Here is a 24,706-nt window from a genome sequence, read left to right as displayed (position 1 = left end):
GCCTCAGAGGAAGGCAAAGGCAACCCTTCCTTCTCTGAAGAACTGTGCCAAGAAAACCCTGTGATAGGGTTCACCTTTATTGTTGCGTTCAGGCCCAAAGAGGCCAAAGTAAGACTACTTTGGGTCACTTTGGAGGTATGCTGTTTTGTATATGCATCTTAAGAGGCCAGAAGCTGCGCTCTTGTCCCTAGGACTGGAGAGTGGCTTTGACGTGGCTTCCGACCTCAGGACGCACACATCATTTAAACAGCATGCCTCCAAAGGGACCCAAAGCAGCCTTATTTTGGTCTGTCTGGGCCCTTCCCCCTTCAAGAAGAAGGTGACTCTACCATGGAGTTTTCTTGCCATGTTTACCTTTGCCTCCTTCCTCTGAGGCTGAAAGAGCGTGACTCACCCACAAGGGTGTCATAACCAAGCAGGGATTTGAACCCAGCTCTCTTAGTCCAACATTGAAGCCATTCCAAGGCTGGCTCATTTTAAGTAATAATAATTTTATCACACAAAACCCACAACCCGGTGTCCCTACTCCAAAGTCACAACCATTCCAACGCTGTACACAATAATAATTTTAATGCCTTTTATATACGAAATTGAGTGCTTTTAATGGGTCGGGGATGATGGATTGTCATGATTTTACTGTATTATGTACCGTATTATGTATTGTATTTGTACATTTGTTTTTGGGAACCCGCCTCGATCCGAAGGGAGAGGCAGGCTAATAATAGGAGACAACCAGCAGGCGGAGCTGCGCAGAGGGAAGGGGAAGGGGAAGGGAACGGAAGAGCAGCCTCCGCCGTCGACGCTGCTCTCTGTGAGGGGAACTGAGAGCGGGCTCTGTTTGGTCGGCGTGGGGGAGGGGCTGCAGGCGGTGACGTCACTGACTGAGGTTTGAGAGGAAGCTGAGGGAAGAGCAGCGCGCGCTCGAGAGCCCAGCGGGACCAATTCGTCGTCCCTCAGCAACCAGGTCAGGCCTCTTCTTTTAGGGACGATAGATAGGTGGGGAGGGTTGAGGACCCGGATGATGATGAAGTGAGCTGGAGAGGATGAAGAAAAGGAGGCGTGGTTTGTGTGGTGACGTCGCGTTCAGTTTAAGCAGCTGGGATTCGAACAGGCCGCGCGAGCTCCCCCGCCTCCCGACACTGACGTCACCCCGACCCCTCCTCTGATCTTCTCAGCCAATCGCCGCCTTTCCCGTCTGAGCGCTGTTGGACAACGTGCCGCGCGCCAGTTCTCGCGCCATGTTGGTTCCCACAGAGGGAGGGAGGCGAGTTCTCGCGAGGTCAGGCGCTTTTGTTCCCGCGGGAGCTTGGGATCCCGAGGCTTGGGATGGCGGCGGCGGCGGCGGCGGCGCTGAGAGTGATGGGTAATAATAACAAGAACCAGGGGAACGGGCGACCGGGAGGGAAAGGAAGGAGGAGGCGCTGTAGCGGAGAGGAAGGGAAGGGAAGGGAAGGGAGGAGGGCGGGGAGGGGGAGAGGCCCAGGAGGAGGCGGCTGGGGCAGGGCTTGAGGGCCCTGATCGTGGCGCCCCCTGCAGCTGCCTGGCCACTTCCCCCTCTCTCATGCCAGTCTCTCTGCAGGGCTCAGCCCAGGAGGAGCCAAGGGAAGTTCAGCAGACCCCGAAGTAGTCATAGTCACAACAACAATGATGATGGTACTCTTGGCAGACTCTGCGTATAAGTGGAGTGGCAGTTGCTCCTGACTGTTCAGGAGGGGCCAGAACTTAGGCTCAGGAGGAGGTTGAGGTCGCATGTAATTGGCTTTTTGCCTGCTTCCTTCCCTTGCAGCAGCAGCAGCAGCAGCAGCAGCAGCAGCAGGTAGCCTTGTATATTATGCCATGCTGGAGGTACTTCCCTCCCATGTGTGCCTCATGCATCTAGTAGAGTGGGCTTTTGCCTCCTTCCTTCCCTTACAGCAGGCACCATGCTTGAAGTGCTTCCCTTCCATTCGTGCCTCATGCCTCTAAAGGAACTTCATTACATTACAGCAGCTAGTTTTGTATATTATACCATCTGTGAAGTAGTCCCCTTCCATTCGTGTCTCATGCATCTAATATAAGTACTTTTGCCTACTTTTTTCCCTTACAGCAGGTAGTCCTGTATATTATGCCATGCTTGAGGTAGTTCCCTTCCACGTGTGCCTCATGCATCTCATGCAGTTGCCTTTTGCCTCCTTCATCCCTTTACAGCTGGTATTATTGTTTATTGTACCACGGTTGAAGTGGTTCCCTTCCATGTGTGTCTCATACATCTAACGAAGCGGGCAAAAGCCTCCTCCATTCCCTTACAGCAGGCATTACTCTGTCTTTTTCCATGCTTGAGGCAGTTCCACTCCACGTGTGCCTCATTCCTCTAATGAAGTAGCCTTTTCCCAGCCGAGGAGAAAGCAGAACTATATGGAAATCTTGCTCTTAGGTGGGCGTTAGAGTGGCTCTGGACTCTGAGCCTTTCTTTGGCCGTCTGTCCATACAGAGTTTCCAGGAAAAGAAAAACAGTGGGCCCAAACATTGTAAGGCCCTGAATATGCAGAAAGCAATTGCTGGCCCTTCATGTCAGATAGTTTGTGACGGTACACCTTGGCAAAGTGTGGTGCATAGAGTAAAGCAATAGTCCACTGTAAAGTTGTTTGAATACCTGTTGTTCTTCTGCCACAATGACTCAGCAGATTAAAGAACTCATCATGCATTTAGATTTTGACAAAATCTCTCTTTCCTTACAATTTACATCACTTTGGAAGTGCAGCTGCCAGAACTGACACGCCAAAGAAAACACTGCAGGCCTTGTGTGTTAATGGCAGACAATATGAAAGAAAGTATTTCCTTTTACCATTTTCAGGAGGGATGGGTGCCATATTAGTCTGTTGCAGTAAAAACAACAAAGCCTTTGTGGCACCAGAAAGACTTTACATCCTATTAAACATACTGCATACTAGTTGCAAATGCCTTTTCCTTAGAAAAAAACTATGTTTCAATCAGTCCTGTGCATGACTGTCAAGAAATTCCTTTTAGTTCAATAGGATTTATTCCCCAGGATGCGTATGCAAGATTGTTTTTCTTGTGTTCCTTCAAGTAGTTTCCAGCTGAGGACAACTCTAAGGGTTTTCTTGACAGGTTTCTTCAGAGGGGGCTTGCCATTACGCTGTCCAGATTTTAGTTATTTATAAGGATAATTATAGCAGTGAGGATTTGTAAGGAGAATTATAGCAGTCCCACGTGGAAACACTTGGCAAATATTGTAAACATTGTTGAAGCAACTGTTCAAGAGAGAGGCCAGTTGTATGTTAGAATACAGATCAGTTGAATTTTGGTTTTAGGAATTTGAAAGCTAGCAAACATCTCAGTAGGCTTTTCCCACACCCAAAGAGTTCCAGAGCCTGGTTTTGGAAACAAGTAGTGAATTTTTCTCACTATGTTATATAGTAAATAATCATTTCATTGATTTTCCTCTAGTCATTTTGTTGTGTTATGCTTAAATGGGACTGAATAATGTGTTAATCAAATGAGCTTTTCCCCTCCTTTTCCTTTTAGTTCTAGTGAAGACTTATACTAGCTTTGAAACCAGGGAGGCCAATGTCACGTTACTTCAGCACTGTACTCAAATTATGCCGTGTGCTAATGTGCTGAGAAAGCAGTTGCTTTGCTCCATCTAAGTAGGTATTTCCTGGTTTCACACATCTAGGATTGGGTTGCTGTTGTGTTTCTTCTTCAGCTTTTTTTATAGGGGTTTGCTGTACCCTTTCCCTCAGGCCTAAGGTTCCCTTAATTTAGCAGCTCATTCCTAAATGCTGTAAAGGTACCAGGCCTCTGCTCTTGGAAGCTAAGCTTTGTTAGGATTTGGATGGGAGACCACCAGTGAATACCAGGTGCTCTGGGCTGTATTTTGGAGAAACTGTCAGAGTATCCCTTGTCTAAGAAAACCCTATAAAATTCATGATGTCACATAAGTCAACAGGCAACTTGAAAACACACACACAAGAACGCCTAAAATTGCCAGCCTTCCTTCCAAGTAAACTTGCCTTGCCATCCATCCACCAGAGTTTCAATTAATGATATTCAGAAAATGCATATTGCAATATGTCAAAGGTAGTGGTAAGATTTTGAGATGTTTAATTGATTATGTTTACTATTTGCCACATGATGGAAATATTTTCCAGGGTTTAAACAATCTAAATCTATCACAGGCAAAAAAGAATAGTAAAGCTTCACTCTAAAATGCCAGAGTACAAATCAGCTGTATAATGGGGCTGCTCTAGTGTGTGTGTGATTTTTCCCCCTGAGAGAAAGGAGCAACTATTTAGACTTTTCTTAGGGTCCTGTTCTGATCACACAGACAAAATAACTTCTTTATCTCTCTTGAGTTACTCATACCTCTGTATGCTTTATTCACACACGCATGTTTAATGTAACAAATTTTGTGAAACAGTTGTTGCAGTGCCGTTTGACCATCATACCTTCGTACTTTTATTTTCTTACAAGTTACTATTTGTGCAAATAGTAGGATACTGTGAAAGGTCTTTATAATTTCCTAATTTCAGTAGCAAATACTTTCTTTCACAAGGCTCATATTTCCAGAAGTAACATTTTAATTCTATGTGCAAAGTAATTTATAATTCTTTCAATAGCTTTCAGTATTTCCACTATTCTATCAGAGAGGCTTTCACATTTGTTTATCAATATTTTATTTACTTAAACAGTTTAGAACTACATTTTATGCAGTATTCCATTTTAAGTTTTATTTCTTTGTCCTTTTTGGAACATGTGAGGGAGTCTTAATGCTGAAAAATGAATTTTTTCATTCTGAAAAATTTAAGACTGGTTTGGAAATTTTGGGAAATCCAATGATAACTATAGTTTGGGGAGTCTTCTGATTTTTGATTTAGTACAGATTATGTTGCTATCCTTCTTTTATCATGTATAAGATCTAGAATAGGTTAAAGGAAGAATAAGATTCTCAGTTCACTAAAGTGTTGTGGTGGTGTGCCTTCCCGTTGTTTCTAACTTATGGCTATCGGGTGGGGGGGCTTCATGGAGTTTTCTGGGGCTGAGAGTATGTGACTTGTCCAAGGTCACCCAGTAGATTTCCATGGGTAATCAAAACCTGGTTTTCATAGTTGTAGTCCAACTCTGATGCCACTATACCGCACTGGCTCTAATTTAAAACACTAAAGTTAATCTATGGTGGGTTACAGACCGCCATAAAGGACGTCCTTAGGACGTCCCATTTTGAAAAAGGGGCATCTCTTCCAGACGCCCCTTACCCTATCACGGGCAGAATCCGTGACAGATGGCAGTGGCCATTCCACACGGCCGCCGCCATTTTGATGTAGCAGACGCTCTGCGTCCGCACGCCGCGCAGCGGAAGTGACGCCGCGAGTGCACCCTTTGGCACTCGCGGCGCCTCTTCCAGGGCCTGAGAAGGAGCGCGATTTCTGCGCTCCTTCTCTGCAGCGTCCGGGAGCCGCACCGTTTAAAGGCTGCGGTTCCCGGACGCTGCAAGTGGAGGCGGAACCAGACCGCCGCTTTTTGGCAGTCTGTAACCTGCCCTAGTATATTTTTATAATAGGCTTTGTCCTTGCATTTTAGAACTTGGTTTCTGTTGTAAGTGCAGAAACCTCACTCCTTTCTTACCACCACCACCACCCATAAAATTTAGTAACACATGCTTGAAATGTGTTAAATTTGGTATAAAATGGTGCAAACGGTATTTGGTCCTCTTTTTTTCTCATCCTATATACTTACCCTTGGATTTCTAATTTCAGAAGTGGGTTTTCAATATCACATCTACACAGATGACATAGTACCATATGGAAGTCAATGACAGACTGCCTGTTGAGTGTGTCTCTATAGATGACAACAAACTGTCTTAAGGTGAAGATGGGTAAATCATAGATCCTGGTGTTTCAGCCTGATCGCCCAGTAGCCCCACTTTTGTGCCCTTCACTATGTTTACAAGGTTACACACTGGCCTGTCTCAGTTGCAAGAAACCCTTATAGGTTCCCCCCCACCCAACACACACTGGCTAGCAGTTTGGTCCAGGGCTCATTACAAGCTTTTGGTCCTGGTATTTAAGGCCCTGCTCTTTAATGCCCAATATCCCTTAGTATCTGGCAGCTTGGCTGGCATGGAATGTATCATCTAGGAATCTAAGATCTAGAGGCAAAGGATTATTGCAGCTCCACCAACATATACAGCTCTATCAAGCCTTTCAGGATGTGGCTCTGCATTGGTGGATTGGTCTTCTTTTGCACCTCTGGCTGGAGAAGGATCTTACCAGTTTTTGCATAGGGCTGAAGACCTTCCCCCGATTTGCCAGATTAAGCTGCTGAGCGTGCCAAAGGTGGCCAAGATGGGTAGTGACATGAGAATTTTGTCTTTAGTACATTAGTACTGTTGTCCCTCCATTTTCGTGGAGGATCTGTACCAGACACCCTCCCCCCCACACACAAACAAAAATGGAGGCTCACACATGTTCAAGGCCCATATGCTTGAATGGGGTATGCGTACTGGGTGCTTGCACCATTGAAAATAGCGGAGGTTCACCCTCTGCTGATATTCAAGGTCACGAATTTCAGATCCACAAGTTAAGAGGGGTGACTGTATATTATTTTAGTATATTACAGTATTGTGTTTTATTGTTTTTTGCTTGACTATATATGTCTGGTGTTCCATCCTTTGGTAGAAAGGGTGTTGTAATCAAACATCATCATTAAAAGTCATTTTAGAAATCTTAATAGACTGTACTGCAAATTTTCTTGTAGTCAAAAGTAAAATTCAGAAAATAGGGCTGTAGCCAATATTTTTCCTTGAATCTGATTAGCCAGGGTGCACCAGAATAGTTTTCATCCACATCAAGCCAGAATTAATTTGAATTCTAACTTGTGGTGATGTCTGTTTGGAGGCAGTATGTTGCCAACTGACATAGTGGCAAAAGTGTTTTTTCCTCTCTCTCTCACACAGTAATAGACTAGCAAGGTATTGCTCTTCTATGGTTGCATTATTGTGCCACAAATTTGTTTGGTGATAAGAGATGTTGAAATAGGGTTATGAAATAAATAGTTGTTCTGATCTAGAAAATGGCTTTCTGTGACTTTCTTCACTCTTTGAAGCTAATCCTGAGAGATGGTGGCTGAGCAATGAATCATAATACCTATAATGCCACCTCTTCTTGTCAACCATTGCTTTCTCAGTGTGTTTCTAATGATGGTCATTCCAGATTTGTAGAACATGGTTCAATACCAGATCACCTTGAGATCCTTTCTGTTCCCAAAAAGTGTGATGTATAATGTATTGTATTGAAAACTGGTCATGGTTGTGTTTTCCTTGTGTACCTCAAACTCACATAGGATAAGGGTTTCTGGTGTGTTTGGCCCAGCATAGTGGTGTATAAGAGAGAGGAAGAGGAAGAAAACTATATGACAAGATAGATGAGTTAGGGGGTATTTGCTTACTTTTGAATATAGAGGGATGGCATTTCTGTCTTTCATGTTGCAAACTAGAAGCCCATATTTTTCTCTTTGATATATTACTTTATTTATATCCTGCATCTTTATTATATATTTCTGTTCTGAAATTGCTAATAGAAGTACAAGTTGAGTCTCGCTTATTTGAAATTCTGAAATGTTTCAAAATCTGTAATTTTTCTAAAATCAACATGACAAGGCAGCAGTAGGGGCAGTGACAAGCTGCAGCCATGCATTTTTCAGTTGGAAGGTAGAAAGATAGCACAGCTGAATTCACAGTAAAACTTTGCACAAGCAGCAGCCATAGAAGCTGCTGTTGTTCCTCCCCCATCACCACCATTTGGTCAAAGAAGTCTAGAGTGGGATGCAGCAGTGGCTGCTGCTGGCAACCATCCCTTGGCCTAGAGGAGAACCCCATGCCCCCCCAAAAAACCCTCCTTGCCTTTCCACCACTGAATTCTGGATACCAGTCAAAAAAAAAGAATATTGCTTTGTGTCGAAATCAGAGATTCTCAAACTTTGGTCTTCCAGATATTTTGGACTTCTACTCTCAGAAGCCCCAGCCAGGTTGGCCAGTAGTCAGGAATTCTGGGAGCTGAAGTCCAAAACATCTAGAGGACCAGAGTTTGGGAACTGCTGACCTAGATGAAAGTAGCAAGGGTATCAGATGCTATTTCCTTGGGAAATACATTCTATAAAGGTAAGAGGCATCAATGAAAAGGCTTTAACACCTAAGAACAGATGGGAAAGGGTCCTCAATGGCAATTTTATTTATTTACATATTTAAGGTGTCTTTTTAAAATTACAGTCGCCCCTCAAAGTCTGCAGACTTGAGATCTGTGGGCTTGAAAATCCATGGAGGGGCAACCACCATTAACGTCAGTGGGGTACACACCCGCTTGCATGCACCCCATCCAAGCCTATGGTGCTTGATTATGCAAACATTTTGCAGATTCCCCCATTGGTTCCAAGGGCCAATTGCATACTTTCCAAATGCTCCTTGGTAGTGTGGTGAGCAATTTTGCCACATTTATACCCCCAGGCCACTTTAGGTCCAGGAGAGGCCTTCAAAAAAGTTTTCAAGTTTTATTTTCAGGGGTGTGTGTCCCCTCCCCCCAACCAGCATAATTGAAGATCTGCTTTAGTAAATGAAGACAATTTAGGACTCAGGTGTTTATTCAATATCTGAACAACCTTATTCAGTATCTTGCAGAAATCCAGCCACTTGCTTGGATTGTCTATCTGAGGCCTTCATATCTGAGTCCTAAATTTCTTTGAGTTGTTTCAATACATTAGAGTTGTTTCAATACAGACAGGATGAGTACCTTTCCAGTCCTTAGCAGTCTTGCTACATTGTTCTGGATTGGCAATGGCAAGAGATTTCATTGGACTTCACAATCTTGAGCTTTTTAATGCTTTGTTGTGAGAAAATGTGCAGCTTACCTTGAGATTTACAGGATATTTCTGAAGACGCTTACAGGATATTGTGCATTAAAAAATACACACAAAATGCTGCGTATTTTACACTTTGAGTGGTCAAAATGGATATAATTGTCAAAAGTTTGAAAAACTATTAGTAGTCAGAAGTTATATTAGTTACTTAAATTTTTCAGTAAGTGCACGGATGTGGAAGGAATGGGAAGAACATGCAGGCAGAAAACATAGGCAGTGGTTTTTACATCTCTGTTCTGGACTAATTTCATTGGCAGCCCCATGTAAAATGCATTGCAGTAATCCAATCTGAGAGTTAACAGGCTATACATAACTGACCAGCCTGATTAAAATCAGGCATTCTTGGCACTACATGAACATGCTTCATCCCTTGACTTATTTTGAGGAATAGAAAGTCACCAGATTAATAATTTATCTGAGCATTGCTTCCCAAAGCAAGTGCGGTTGCATATGGGTTCTCTAAACAAAGCACTTTGTGCCCTTGCAGTTTCTGAGGGGTTGTTTCCCACCCTTCCCCCTTCTTTGAGGAGGAAGAGACAAGATCGCATGTGAACTCAGAATGAACTTCTCTGCTTGTTTGAATAGTAAAGGTTGCCTGCTTCATGGTATGGAGTAAGGGGTCTGTTGTGGTTGTGGGTGAGATATGGGAGATTATTGCTAATGGTTGTGTGATGCACACATTTGTGTTGTGGAAAGAAACTTCCAAGAATAATTCATTTATCATGATAACCTGTAGAAACTGAAAATCTGAAATGTAATTTTAAAAATCTGTAAATGTTGGCTGGATATCACATGAAAGCATGAATATGTAATTTAAAAGTTGCCTGTTTGATATATACATGTGAATGCATTGTAACTTCATCTTTGCTGAAAAGGACAGAAATAGTTCAGCTTTGGTTTGTCTGTTCAAAGTGTGGCAATTGATTATTTGTGATGGTCTTGGCACAAGTTACGTTCAGTCCTTCCGCATTTGCAGGTTAAGCATTCTCAGATTTGATTATTCACAGATGATTGTAGTTGCAGCAACTTCTGTTGCTTCCCCTGACTGGAAATATATGCTCTCTCTAGGCATTCCTAGGTCCTCCAGCATGATTCTGCAGTCAGTGTCTAATGAGATTTTCTTCCAGGATGGGAGTTTTCATTTCTTCTTCTGTGCAGCTTTCTCTCGTGCTCAGTTTCATGCTTTGATTTTGCTTGAGTCCTGATGTATACAATTTCTTCTAAAGCATCTTGGATTTTTCTTTGCTACTTGAATCAGTTGGGAGGCCAGGAATGGGCGGGACTTTTGGCTGCCTACAAGTCCCAGCAGGCTTTACGGCCAGAAGTCCCGCCCCTTCCCGGCCTCCCAACCAACTAGGGAGGCCGCTGAGGGAAAAGGGGCAGGACTTCTGGCCGCAAAGCCCTCTGGGGCTTGCAGTCCCGTCCCCATCTCCCCGCAATTGCCTGGCAGCCACGGGGAGAAGAGGAGGAGGCGGCCCCCACCTGTCCCTTCCTCCTTGTGGGTGTCTGCACCTGCGGGAGGGAAGGCAGAAGAGGAGGTGGCCCCCAATGTCCCTTCCTCCTTGTGGGTGTCAGCGCCAGCACACGCAGGGAGAAGGGAAAGGAGGGAGCCCCGCCCCTTTCCCCGCACGGTGCTTGCTCCAGCGCCAGCAACCACGGGGAGAAGGGGAGGGGGGAGGCAGGGGGATTCCCAACCTGGTGACCCCTGCTCTAGAGGGTTCCAACAATACACTGTACAGGCATGGATAATCCTGTTTGTGTTTGTTCACAGATGACTACTCTGAAGAACAATGGTTACAGTTAAGCATCCTGTCCTTTTGGCTAGATTTTAAAAAGTTGTCAATCAATTTGTTGACCAATAGCGCAGAAAAGCACTTTATTAACACTTGTTATAAAATCCAAACTGGCCCAAGAAATTTCAGAAGTACTCTCCAACCCTATCCTTTTTTTTAAAGCAGCTGTAACATTACTGGGTGAAAGTGATACAAAGGTGAAATACAACTTGGAACAAAGTTTGAGGATTTCTGTCTAAATATTTTCCAGTCACAGGAAAGTAAACATGTTTTAAGTTCTGTAGAATGTAGTCCTAACTTAATCCTTTTGTATGTGAGAAAGATAAGGCTTGTTAAGAACGCCAACAAACTTGGTAAGAAAAGGAATCTATGTGTCATTGTTGTTTCTATTACTATAATTACATTTTTCTGGGAGAGTTAGAATTAAGCCTTTTTAATGCACTTTTACAGAATACTTTCAGAACTGGCGGCCTTTTCTACACTGAGAAATGAAAGGGTGTTTATCAATTTACATGCACTTTAACTTTCATTTGTATTATAGTCTTATCCTGAATAGGTTGGCTGAGCTGTGTCTAGTAACCACTTTGGAAATGGAGTTGGTGCTGACTTGTCCTGATTGTGTCAGCCTGTGGTGAGCTGCTGATTGCTACTTCTGTCCTTAACTGGATGGTTTTATATTCCCTAACACCCTACTTTTTAACCAAGTTTCTGTGAAATGTATTTGGAAGAACACTGCAGAATTACTGCAGTCTTCTCTTTAACAGGGAACATTTCAGTAGTTATCTTGATTTGTTTCCCATGCTTTAAACTTTGGAAGATGGTACAAAGGCCCTGATGAGTTACTTGTTTGTTTTCATTACTACTGTATAAGGAAGCAGTATTCATGTTACATTTTTTAAATTGTGCACTGGTTTAGTGACTGGGATTTTTCAATCAATTTTATATTTCTGGCACATAGTGCAGTTTCATATTGAGAGAATATTTTAGTGTGGGTAATAACCTCATTAAAGTATAGAAGCTGAAATTGGGTGCTGCGACTGTGTTTATATGTTGTGCTAAATAAAACTTTCTCAAGATGGTGCCATCACTATGTATTGGAACACAGCACTATGAGCCCAGCCAGAATGCCAATTATAATACTGTTTTGCATAAAAAGAATGAGTAGCAGTGAGTCTTCTCCCCCTGAGCAACTAGGATGAAGAGTTCAGAAGCATTTGATTCAATTTAACATAGTTTATGTCATCTGGAGCAAGACATTTTAGATAATGTTATCTAGCGTTACTTAACATTTGTGTGCTGTGAACTACAATACAGAAGTGACCCCATATGATTTAGCGTGTGTGGCTTCTGCCTCTCAAACTAGAGAGTAGCAAGTGGAGAGAGAAGAGATAAATGCTGGTCCAACTCTAGGTGGCCCCATATTTATGTCCTTCGGTGTCTGACCAAGTGTGGCACGAATCTCTATTGCTTACAGTACTATCAGTTCTCTGGAATGATTTTTTTCCAGTGTCATTTTTTTTACTTTTTTAAAAAAATTAAATGTCCCAACAGTGACATAATTTTAACTGAGACTTTTAATTAGAGTTAATTAAGTATCCTGTGGAATGGCCTGCTGGACAAGATCCGTCAAATTACCCATCTAGATAGCTTCAAGAAACCTGTTAAGATGGATCTCTTCTGGCAGGCCTTCCCAGAATAAACTACTCGGCCATGTAATGACCCCCCCACATAAATGTGATGACTCTGCCCACCTTTATTGTTTAATTGTTTTTATGTAATACAGTGCGTCCTTCTTTTATGCAGGGAATCCATTCCGGATCCCCTGCGTAAAAGAAATAGAGCATATGCTCGAGCCTCATTACAAGTAATGGGGCTCGTGCTTGTGGTGGTGTGTCAGAAGTTCTTTCGACATGGGTTGATGTAGTTAGTGATTCCTTTCACTATCATTTGAAATACTAGGGAATTCAGGGTCCCGTCTCACTAATCCACGCTTTGTCTGCTTAGCTAATTGGCCCGACAATTAGTTGCCCCTTCAGGTACTCTGCCCTGATTGACTGAATGTAAGTTCCCTGCCTCACTGATGAGAGCACACAACTTGTTTGCCCGTTTATTTGGGCTTTGGTGGTCATCCTGCCTGTCCAGATCATTACATGTTTGCCCTGAACTTCCAACTGTAGATTAAAAAGTACCAAACACACTATCCATGGCTCTACCCAGTTGATACTGTGTGTCCTCTTGCTGGGAGATCACAGGCTCTGCACCACCTGTCTATTGCAGTGTGCTCCCAAAGCCCACAAACTGGCATTGGGTATGGCACCCACTCTTCTTGGACTCTGAATTGTTATCCCTTCCTACCTCAGCTACCAGTGTTGAGAAACCTCACTGATGAAACCGTCAGATCTAGTTGACACTTCGAGAAGCTTTCGGGGCTGACAGTTGCTTGTTTAGATTCAGTCCCTTGGGCCAGATTCCATCTGAGAGAACTACCATGGTTTCTTCTGCTCTGTTAGGACAAGATTGCTCAGAAGTGTCAACTAGGTTTGACAGTTTCCCCATCAGTGAAGGCAGAACTGGGTAAAGGTGGGGCTGACTCTCCCCTGTAGGGTGATGGTTTTTGATTGACTGATAACCAAGTTGTGAAGCATTAGAAAGGACCCATACCCCAATTGAAGGCTTACCTTTCCACACTCCTGAAAAAGAAATTATTCTTAAAGAGATACTATAAATTGAAATATTTAAATATTAGTATTAAATAAGTTGGTTCCATTTGAAATACAGTGGTCCCTTGTCTTACGCGGGGATCCTTTCCAAACCCTGGCGCGTAAAGCAAGTTCCACCTATGCTTGAGTCCCATTGAGGATAATGGGGTTCGTGCATGTGGTGGTGTGAGTGCAGCGAGCGTGTGCACCATTCATTGAATGGCACGGCACTTCCAGCATAAGCTGGAAGCTGCATAAAAGGCGCCCACGTATGACGCGGGTGCACTGTAGTCATTACCATCATTGTTTGCAAACTAGATTAAAAGGCTTGTAAGTATATTTCATACTGTATGTAACATATAGTAAATACTCAAACTTCTTTTTATAAATAAGATGTGTCTTTTCTTTAGTTTCCTCATGAAAAGAAATGTAAATTGCTCAAACAAGGGCCTGGATTGCATCATGGACATTAGGAATGGTGACTAATACTAGTGGAGCTACATTGAAATTCCTCAGAACCAAGAAAATGAATTTTCTATTCATTTTTGCAATGGCAGGACGATTTAAGTTACTTAAAATATTTCTTGTATCATCACATCTTTTTAAAATAAAAGGGATCACTGTAATGGCCATTTTAAGACCAAAACTATTCACTCATAGGATGAATTGTCTTTCATCTGAGGTACACGTAACTGAATATATTTGATACTTTGAATCATTTCCTTCAATTTTGAACTTGGGTACCATTATCGCAAGTAAATTGTACGTCACCTAGTAAATCTGGACTATGATCTTGCATTGAACTTTAATCCTAACCCAAGGAATTATAAAAAAGGAATGCTACAGCACTCTTTTCAGAACAATTGTGTGAGTGAATGAGAGAGATGCATGCATATATTGTAGGACTGGCTACTCTGTGATATCGTACACTCTTTCTTTGCTTGAGCAGTTGGCTTGTATCTTAAAAGAATTGAATCTTTAGCCCATATATATGCATATATATACAGTATAGAAAAGCTAGTCAGTAAGAGATCAGTCTGTTAACTGGGGCTAAGCAAAAGGATCATATAACTGTTTTTTCCATGTCTCATTGGGTGACTGTTAGCTTTTGGACCAAATTCATGATGCTGTCTTGCTTTTAAACATCTAAGAAATTGATTGATTATACCTACACCAGTGTTTTATTTCTCATGAACCTACACATTTGCTGAATTTAGAGGTCCTGTTTATATTCTGTCTACTTAGGCAGTTACTTGAGTTGGTTGCTAAGTCATTGGTTCATCCTCCCTTAGATATGTTCTTATGATAATTTTTCTGGTATCACCTAGCCCAAGGTTCACAAATATTTTGGTACTGTGGACACATTTGGAAACTTGAGACACTGTTGTGAGACCTGCAAAAAAATGCTGCCACTGAAGATTTTGGTTGTCCTGAACTTACTAATTATAAACTATTTGAGGAGTGGATTTGACCTATAGAAAATTATTTTGAATAAAATAAAAACAAACCACTCTGATTTTAATCAGTATTACTCTCTGTCATGGCAAACATGAGAATTAGTCATATATTTTTTGATATGTGTTGATTATTAATTTTCTATAGTTCCTTGGCTTGACAAGTGCAAGAGTGATATTGCTAAGAACAGTATGCTGGCACATTTTGCTAATTTGAACCCTTTAACAAGTAGTTGGCACTTAGTGTATATACCAGTGATAGCAAACCTTTTGGAGACCAAGTGCCCAAACTCAGAGACGTTCTTGCACCGGTTGTTACCCAGTGTTACCCAATGGGACTTCTGGGGGATGAGACTTCTGGGAGCAGGACTTCCCCGGAGACAGCTAAAGGCCTGGGAAGGTGGGGCGGGGGGGAAGAAGAGGAACAGGTGCATGCCTCTTCCTACTCTTCCCTCCCCCCCCCCCCCCGTCTTCCCAGGCCTTCAACTGCCTCCCCGGAGATAGCTAAGGACATGGGAGGGCAAGGGAAAGAGGAGAGACATGCGTGCACCCGTTCCCCCTCTTCCCCGCCCTCCAGCTGTCCCTGGAGAGGCAGCTAAAGGCACCTGTTTCTCTTCTCCATCTGCCCTTCTGCCTCTCTGTGTGCCCTAAAAATGACTTTGCATGTCATAGGTTCACTACCACTTGCATATATTTGTGTATAAGTTAGAAATTTTAGTCAAAAATTTGAGCCCCCCCCCCCCCAAATGATCAAGTTATCCATGGATCAAAGTACTGTACTTCTTATCAAAGTACTGTAATTCTTATCAAAAAAGTAACCATCCCCTGATGGAAAGTGAGAGCTTAATCCATCCTGGGAGCACCTAATAGAAGCACTGGCCCTTCTACTTTCTCATCCATGCAGCCTTTAAGGTGAGCACAGTTATGCATGGTGGCATTTTGTAAGTTTGGCATTATTTTCCTTTGCTCCATCCTTTGTTACATGGCCCCCAAGTTTTACCCTCAGTTTATCCATGGGTTATATCAGAATCCATAATTTTTGTCCCCAAAAGCTGCCATTGATTTATACATGAGGTCAACCTATAGTTGAATATATACAGTTATAGCTTCTTGTTTTTTACTTTTTTGTTTTTAGTTAAAGGTTTTCAGAAATGCCAATACATGGAGGCCATGATGAACAGCTTCAGACATTTTGGTTAACTTTCTAAAGCAATAGTGTTCAAAATCTGTGACACTTTAATTTGTTGCCATATGTTTATTAGCAGGAAAGTATTGTTTTAAGATAACAGCACATTGGAAGTTTCTTTCTTATGAAAACATGCCATGCCAAGATTTTATCTGTTTTTCTTTTATCTGCTAATTTATTACCATCTCTTGTCTTCTTATTCCTCGTCCTCTTCTTTTTCTTTTGGGATCTGGTTTGCAACTACAGTCATCCCTCCATATTTGTGGATTTGATATTTGCGGATTTGTTTATTCACGGATTTCATTAATATGTTCTCTCTAGGACTGTCTAGGTCCTCCAGTGCAACTCTGTGGTCAACTTTAACTAAATGTTGCACTGAAAGACCATTTGTAGCTACTCCAGTGCCATTCTATGGTCAGTGTAAGTTGGACATTGACCTCAGAGTTGCACCGGAGGACCTAGAGATTCCTAGAGAGGTGTCCTCTCAGGTAAAAACACTGTTTTTGTTATTTGCGTTTTTTCCATATTCACGGGGGTCTTGTTTCCCTAACCCTAGCGAATATGGAGGGACAACTGTAGTAAGTTTATCCTTGAGTCACTTTTTAAAAGGGGTTGGAAGTTAAGGGCCAGGTATGTATTTTCAACATGGATAAATGCCAATATTGTCTTTGGCTCTTTTTAACAGGCAGCAGGAATACAAGCAACTTGGATGGAGGAATATGAAATTAATGTGGCATTTTTAGGATGTACCACATTGTATAGGGTGTATATTCGTTATACAATGCAACTGAGCTGAAAACAACATGCCTTACTCTTCTCTTTTTGGACTGGTTGGTGCTATCCACCTGCCCATGATTGAGGTATACACTTAATGTTTTTTATGCAACTTCTTACATAGTATTACATTGTGATACATGCCAGCTTTCCTTGAATTCAAGATTAAATATCCTGATGTGGTTGCAGTCACCTCCCTCTGATGTGGGGAACAAAGTTCCCAGGAATGTCCAATGGGGCAGCACCTTAGAGTTAGTCAATCTTGTTCATACCTGCTTCTTTATTAATTAGGCTAAGCTTATCTTGTTTCTCCAGACAAGGAGATAAAGGGTGCATACTTGCAGGCATGAAATATAGCTGAAGCTAGATGGCATCCATCAGGGAATCAGATTTTGTCCCTAATTAGCCAACTGTTGAACTTTGTGTTATCTTTGTTCATAGCAAACTGCTACAAGTAGTTCCCATTATTTAGCTTCTTCTATTCTGGCCTCCTTCTGCGAAAATGTATGTACATGATAGTTGTTGGGTGTTTTTTTTTATGTTCTCTGTATTGTTATGCATAAAACCTTTTACTCCTTTGTGTTGTGTCAAACCCTTGTTCTGACATCTGATGATGTGCATGCTTAGTAGTCACAGAATTGAGTATACTTACTGTCTGAAGAATATTATTACGGTAGTTAAAAAAAGAAAACTGCTTGTTAGTGGAATGCTCTGCTTCTCAACTGTGTGCTCTCCGGACTCTCTTCTTTCAGAATAGAAATGGAAGCTCTTTTCGTTGCCCTTCATCTTCATCCTCTTTCTTTGACCTTCTTCACACTACAAAATTACAACAATTCTGATACTACATTGAAGTGCCATGGCAGCAATTTATAAAATCCTGGGATTTGTAGTTTCATGAAGGACTAGAGTTCTTTGGCTGACAGTTCCAAATATTTTGTGAAACTATAGATTCCAGTCCTGGAGCCATGCCTGTTAAAGTGGTATGAAACTGCTATAATTACATGGTGTGAAAGTCTTTTATGTAGGATATTCACTGTGTAAACATTATTTCATTTGAGTTGTTATAATCAATGTTGCCTCTGTGTTTCCAGTCCTTCAGACTTTGGAATTAAAAAAACAGCATGTCAATCTAGCTTTAAAATAATCATTCTTTAGAAAGTCGCTCTTTTGTCTCCCTTATTAGGTTTGTGCTTGGAATGAAAACAAAATGTATAGTTCATGCCTTATACTTTTGTAAGGCTACACCTTTGAGCTTTATAAACAAGTTCTAATTTCTGCAGTTGTCTGCCCTGCTGTGTTTTATAATTCTGGAAGGTAGCACTGGCTGTGCAAAGCTGATGATACTCCTGGGAACTGGGAATTGTTGGATGTGGTGGCTGCTGCTTTCTCAGCATTATTGTGTCACACGTTTTTGCTTTTGTCTTTGTTAATAAGGAGATAGGGACAGAAATTGCTATTCATATTGCTATTTCTGTGTGTACATGCCAGACATTAACTGCTTTTACTTTTTAATGCACAGATGTGCAACTTGTAACATAAACAACTGTGCAGCAGAAGGATGTGCAACAGAACTGTTTGTAAAACAGATTTATTTATTTATGTGACAGTTCCAGTTTTCTGCTGGTAACTTTTCTACATAAGGTACTTGTCCAAGGAAAATAAAAAGCTTCTTTGTATGCAGAACAGGCTCTCTAGTTTGCACCCCTAGTGCTAAATGTAATTGGGTCATAAATAAAAAATGTGTTTTAGATTCTTAGTCGCAGGGACCTGAAACTTTGTCACCACTGATTTTAACACTTATGTGTGTCAAACTTACAGCACTCAAATATTTTAGCCTAGCTTTTCATTTATGCTTACATTTAATTCCAAAATTAAATTGTTTATTTCTCTGCTTCCAAGTAGTTGAGGAGCCTTTTCTTTTGGACAATGGGGTTTATAAATGGGTGGCTTCTTGAGAAGGGCAGCATTGAGATCAATGTAAATGATAGAGCACTCCAACAAACATGGCTGGTTTAATATGAACTGTTGTTTCTGATCAGTAAAGCTGGATTTCGGTTTGGCCATGTATCTCCATGATTATGATAGCTTCAAAAAGTCTTCATCAATCATGGGAAGTGAAGCAAATGCATGTAATTCAGTCAGTTCACATAATGTTAGTCCTTCTGGATGTTCTGTGCATATGCATGGAGATAGTTACTATATGTCCAAATTGTGTGAACTTGCCCTGTATATAGTCCAGTGAACCCTGTGGAATATGAATGGTTAGTTTTTCATTATAGCATTTAAATATATTTAAGTATACGTAGCTTTAAGATCCTTACTAGTTTCTTTGTGTCAAGAGAATTTTAGTGTGGTCAAGAACAAAGGGCTTTATCACACACTGCTTTTAAACCACGATTCCCTTGGGAAGGAGGCGGCATTAGCAAGGATGATCACATAACATAACTTCCCTCCTGTAGCTGCCTTGTCCCTGACTCATCCGTTTTCATTCAATGGGGAAACACATGAATAAATTGCCAGTCATGCAATTCCCGGGGCATTTGCACAATTGGCAGTCACGTGGTATCATTGTCCCCTCCTCCGCCTCACTTTAATTCTCTCTCTCTCTCTCTCTGCATGATTTTGGAGCGCCGCAGCCTTGCAATTTATAAAACGGATTTAAAAAGCTTAAATTGGGACTTCAGAGCTCTGTAATTGGTATTGTGCTGTTTTACTTTGGGTTGCGGGTTGGTTTATTTTGTAAAAGGAGCTGGTGTAATAATTCTCAACATAAAAAGGTAAAGGTATTTCCCTGTTGACAGTGTTGTCAAGTTGTGTCAGACCATGGGGATGGTGGTCATCTCCGTTACTAAGCCAAAGAGCCAGCGTTGTCAGAGACTACTCTGTGATCATGTGGCCAGCATGATTGTACAGAACACTGTTTACTTTCCCACCGAAGTTGTAGCTATTTATCTACTTCCATTTACATACTTTCGAACTGCTAGGTTGGCAGAAGCTGGGACTAGTGATGGGAGCTAACCGCATCATACAGTACTCTGGCCTCAAACTGCCAACCTGCCGATCTTGCAATCAACAGTCAGCCAGCCTATCACCCTTGTGGCCTCTTGCAGGGAGAGCACAGCAATTTCACAAGGAATATAGCAAACAAATACAGTGCACCCGTGCTATAGACGGGCGCCCCATATGTGGTTTCCTGCTGACACGGAAGCCACGTGATGGGAGAGTGAATGGTGCACAAGCCTGCGGCGCACATGCTCTCCCGCGCCGTGAGCACAAGCCCTGTTCAATTGAATGGGACTCAAGCTTATGCGTTTTTTGGCTTACACGGGGGCTCCAGAATGGATCCCCTGCGTAAGCCAAGGGACCACTGTATTTGAGCTTAGCATGGCTTATTTTGTTTTAGTACATTCTCCTGTTAACATACATTTTCTGTCTGAAGTCCTATTTGTTTTCTTGCCTTTCATGTTTTGGAACCTAGTCAACAAAAGTGACTAGAGCTGAATTCTTTGGATCTTGCTTAATTGCTGCTTATCCGCAAATATTTCTTTGCACAACTTTTGATTACTTTTGATTACTATGTCCAAAAACTGCCAGTGAAGTAAACAAGAATGCTAACTTTTAAAAGTGTATGTTTATGATATTTTTCCAAATTATAACTTTGGTTTAGCTGAGGGAGAAGTTCATATTTTTCTGTCTTCAAAATTAATCTTTTGTCATGCTTCAAGTGTAATAATTGAGGATAGCTTTGATCCAACAGCTATTACTTCCTTATACAATTACTTGCTTATACAATACAAATGGATTTCATTTTACACAACCAAAAGTTCTCATGGTCTTTGTGAACTCATATACAGTATACAGATCTTCCTGTGCAGAATGCTCAGTAGTCTAGATCAGAGCAAGTATCTTTTGGCATGCCAGGAATATTCCCTTCAATTTTTCCCCCAGTTTGTTTATAGTCACCTTTCACATAGCAGTATTTCAGAAACATTCTGTTGGTTTGCCAAGTGTTCCTTCATTTTCTTTTTATCTAGTTTTTTTAAATAAGAGATTACCAGATAAGAGTTTACTATTTATTCCTTGTGATGTTTTTACTTTGACGGAGTTGCTGCATCCAGCCAGCGTAGCATTTATGGTGCCAAAGTTTTTAAGACATGTTTTGACTGCAGAGCTAAAGTGGCTCTGACTGACAATCGCTCTAAATGTTGTCTTTATAAAAACTCCACATCATTGAGCATTTCTAGCCTTCATACCATAGAATAGAAATAATCAAGTGGTTAGATTACTCATACAAATTTGCAGTAATTTGGTCTTTCTCGCTGAAATATTTGTTCAAAATCAACTGCCAAACCCTCTTTCTATCTGTTAAAGGCATCTCTATACATAACCTCAGCTATTGGATGACTCTCAAAGATCACATCTTTCTGTTGTATCTGAAACAGAGCACAACACAGTATCAAAAAATTCCTTTCACATGTCTGAGATGGTACTCAGCTATCATCTGTAGGATTCCCAGCAACATGCTGTATCAAGGATCTTCTGCTTCAAAAACATCTAAGCCAAAATATTGTGCTGTGTTGATGTCAACAGTTTGTCAGTGAGTTCAGCTGGCTTTATCAGATCATTATATATATAGATCAAAACAGCATAAAATTCAGGTAGAGAGATAATTTGTAACAGATAGGCAAAATGTGACCCTCCAGATGTTGGGACTGCAGCCATCAGCACTCTTCACTTTTGGTTGGGCTAGTTAGGGCTGATGGGAATTGCATTCCAGCAATTCTTTCTACATTGAGGAAAATATAATTATCTTTATAGGATGCAAAATGAAGACTGTGCTTTTCTGTTCCAGGATCCTCCACTAAATTCTATCATTGTAGATGTAGTTCAGGAAAGAGCTAATAATAGATGACACTTTACTCCTTCTGTCAAGAAAAGGAAAGAATTGAACACTCTATTATTGTTAATTGCCATCAAAGGGACTTAATACAACCTTGTGAATGAGAGACCTCCAAGTCAACTGTTATCAACAACCTGCTCAGGTCTCGCAAACCCGGCCATGGCTTAGCTGATTGAGTTTATCCATCTGTAATGTGGGCTTTCTCTTTTTCTACTGCTTTCCATCTTACCACACATCTTTTTTTTATGAGTCACTTTTTTATGATATGTCCAAAGTACAATAGTCTCAGTTTAGCCATCATACTAAGGAGAGTTCAGGCTTGATTTGCTCTGTGACCCATTTATTTGTCTTTTTAGCAGTTCATGGGATCTGTAGAAAACTCTTCAAGCACCACATTTCAAATTAATAGATTATCTTTCTTCACTGATTCCCCTTCCCCAAAGTTGTTCCAAGCATTTGTTGTTATCTGCTAGTAGTATGGTGCCATCTTCCAATTGTCCAGGTTGCATTTTATCACTCTGTCTAACTTGTATGTTCCAAAATATAATATGTAACACAGGATTAGACTCGAAGGAAGGGGCATGAAAATTGGAGGAAGGAGCAGCGACAATTAAAGATATCTAGATAACACCATACAGTGTGTCCGCATCATACATGATGTGTCATACACAGCTTTCAGCATACACTGAAAGTCATGCTGGGAAAAGGGGCGGTGCGCCCCATGATGGGCGCATGTGCCCGTGGTGCACACGTGCCACAGCGTACATGAACCCCATTAATTTAAATGGGGCTCGAGCATACGTGGAATTCCCCTTATGTTGGGGGGGGGGGGTCTGGAACGGATCCCCCGCATAAGGGAAGGACAGACTGTACTAAAAAAACTTGGAATAATCAGTGATGAAAGTCAAGGAAGAAAGTACAAAGGCAGGTTTGCTGTTGAACATAATAAAACAAAAATAGCCACAGACAATTTGCAGAACTGTAAAGTTGACAGTGGAGACATTAAAATAGTTCAGTCATTAATCAGAATGGTGCCTGTGGTCAAGAAACCAAAATAAGACCTGGAAGGACAACATTTGAGATGTGGTGTTGGAGAAGAGGTCTGTGGCTACTGTGAACTGCTAAAATAAATAAATAAATGAGTCCTAGAGCAAATCAAGCCTGAACTCTCCCCTAGAAGGCAAAATGACTAAATCAAGGCTGTCATACTTTGGTTATATCATGAGAAGAAAACATGATTCACTAGAAATGATAGTAAAGATGGAAGGCAGCAGGAAAAGAGGAAGACCATGGATGAACTCGATCAAGGAAGCAACAGCTCAGAGTGTGCAAAACCTGAACAGTGTGGTTAATAATGGGACTTATAGGGCTCTCACTCATAGGGTTGCCATAAACTGAAGTCAACTTGACAGCAGTTAACAATTGGCCTGCCATTATAGAGTAAACTTTGACTTTATATGTTCAGCATTAATCCAATCTTTAAAGTGGATTAATCTTATCAAAACTATAGAAGTTATGAAGCATCGAAGAAAGGATGCTTTTTTCAACCTCTTGAACTTACTATCAGTTAAATCTTCATAGCTACTTCTTCCTCAAAAGTTCCTTGGTATAGTTTTTAATATAGACTGTAGCAATACAAAACAAATCTCAACTGGATGAATAGAAAGAGAGTCCTGTTTCTTTTATTTGCCAAGGATTACATTAGCTGGTTTTTGATGTCATTGTTTTCTTTGGACACATATGGCAGATTGCTTTATTGTGTCCACAATGTTCTGTATAATATATAATGAAACAATATATCAAATTTTGACTCTTGAAATGCCTGTATTAAAGTTATTATATCACATAGGTCAAAAACATTCTTCAACTTCTGTTTCCCCAATATTTCATTCAGTTAATGGAAAAACTGAGAAATGGTTTTAAAGCTGCCTGCCAATTGTCCCCATATTGATGTCAGTAGACTTTATTTTACATTTGTGTTCACCACTGTTTGTGTCAGTGTGGAGACAAATAATTTAATTCTCACTAAATTTATAAATGTCTGTTATTACAAATTACCCATAATATCTAGAGTTGACTTAATAGTGATCTGGTCTGTTGCCCAGAATGGTATATTTCTTTGGCCATTAAAATTTCTTAAGTAGAGGCTTACATTCTGTTCTTGAAGACATTTTAAATGCCAAATAATATTTTTAAACAATGAATGAGGTTCTGGGTTCTTACAAGGTTTTTTGTGTTTTTTTCCCCCTGCTTCAAATATTCCATTGCAACTTTGTGCAAAGAAAAATGAAGAAAAGTCCTCCTAATCACCAGCCTATAAAGTACTATGTTTAGGTTCTTACACATTACAATCCTATAATGTAAAAACACTACAATGTAAAAACTTTCAAAACAGACCATTCCTCAAGTGGTTTGACTGTTTCACCAGTTGTGTAGGGGGATATCTAATACCTCCCTTTACAAGGGGAAGTCTTGCAATGGCAATAGACCTCCATAAGTGATAACCTTTCTTTAAATGTGTCAGCTCAGAGGACCCTAAATGCATTGATGAAACTGGTAGCTCTTGAAAGAGCCAGCCCCTTGCTGGAGGTATGCGCCAGGCAGTCCAGTTTAGCCTTCTGTGGGCATTCTGTGCTACTAGTAGTTCTTTCATAGGCTCTTGGTCCAAATTTTTGCCCTTTTCAACCTAAATTGGGAACTGAAGTATAAAAAAAAATAGTTGTGGTGCAGTTCTGTGCATTTCTTACTAAGAGATAAGCCATGCTCAGATCATTGGGACTTACTTGCCGCTCAGCATTATAGCCTCATTTGTTTCTTAGACAAGATCACAGTATTTCTGAGTTCAGGATGCTTCTACTTCTGATGTTTTTGAAACTGATATTTTGGGGTTTTAGGCCATCTCCACTTTTAATCTACAGCTCCCCTTGATACCAATGCAGTTTTCCAAAGGTTCTTGGTTTTTGATATCAATCCAGTTTTCCAAAGCTTCT

General features: G+C 41.1%; 1 protein-coding gene across 3 annotated transcripts in view; it reads left to right on the top strand.

Annotated features, from left to right (window-relative positions):
- The first annotated feature begins 821 nt into the window (after positions 1-821).
- ZZZ3 (zinc finger ZZ-type containing 3) overlaps positions 822-24,706 on the top strand; it is a 63,878-nt gene continuing 39,993 nt past the window's right edge. Inside the window, exon 1 of one of the 3 annotated variants that reach the window (XM_089515472.1) lies at positions 822-964. The gene's annotated coding sequence lies outside the window, so the exon portion shown is untranslated. Of the gene's footprint in view, positions 965-1,313; positions 1,364-24,706 lie in introns of those variants that run through there. The other 2 variants (XM_089515475.1, XM_089515473.1) reach the window with 2 other exon arrangements.

Source organism: Sceloporus occidentalis, unplaced genomic scaffold (genome assembly GCF_023333645.1).
Source record: "Sceloporus occidentalis isolate IW3139 unplaced genomic scaffold, rSceOcc1.0.p SCAF_3, whole genome shotgun sequence".
In the NCBI taxonomy this organism is placed as follows: domain Eukaryota; kingdom Metazoa; phylum Chordata; class Lepidosauria; order Squamata; family Phrynosomatidae; genus Sceloporus; species Sceloporus occidentalis.
The sequence above is the reverse complement of the archived record's forward strand: the minus strand, read 5'-3'. Positions and strand labels throughout refer to the sequence as shown.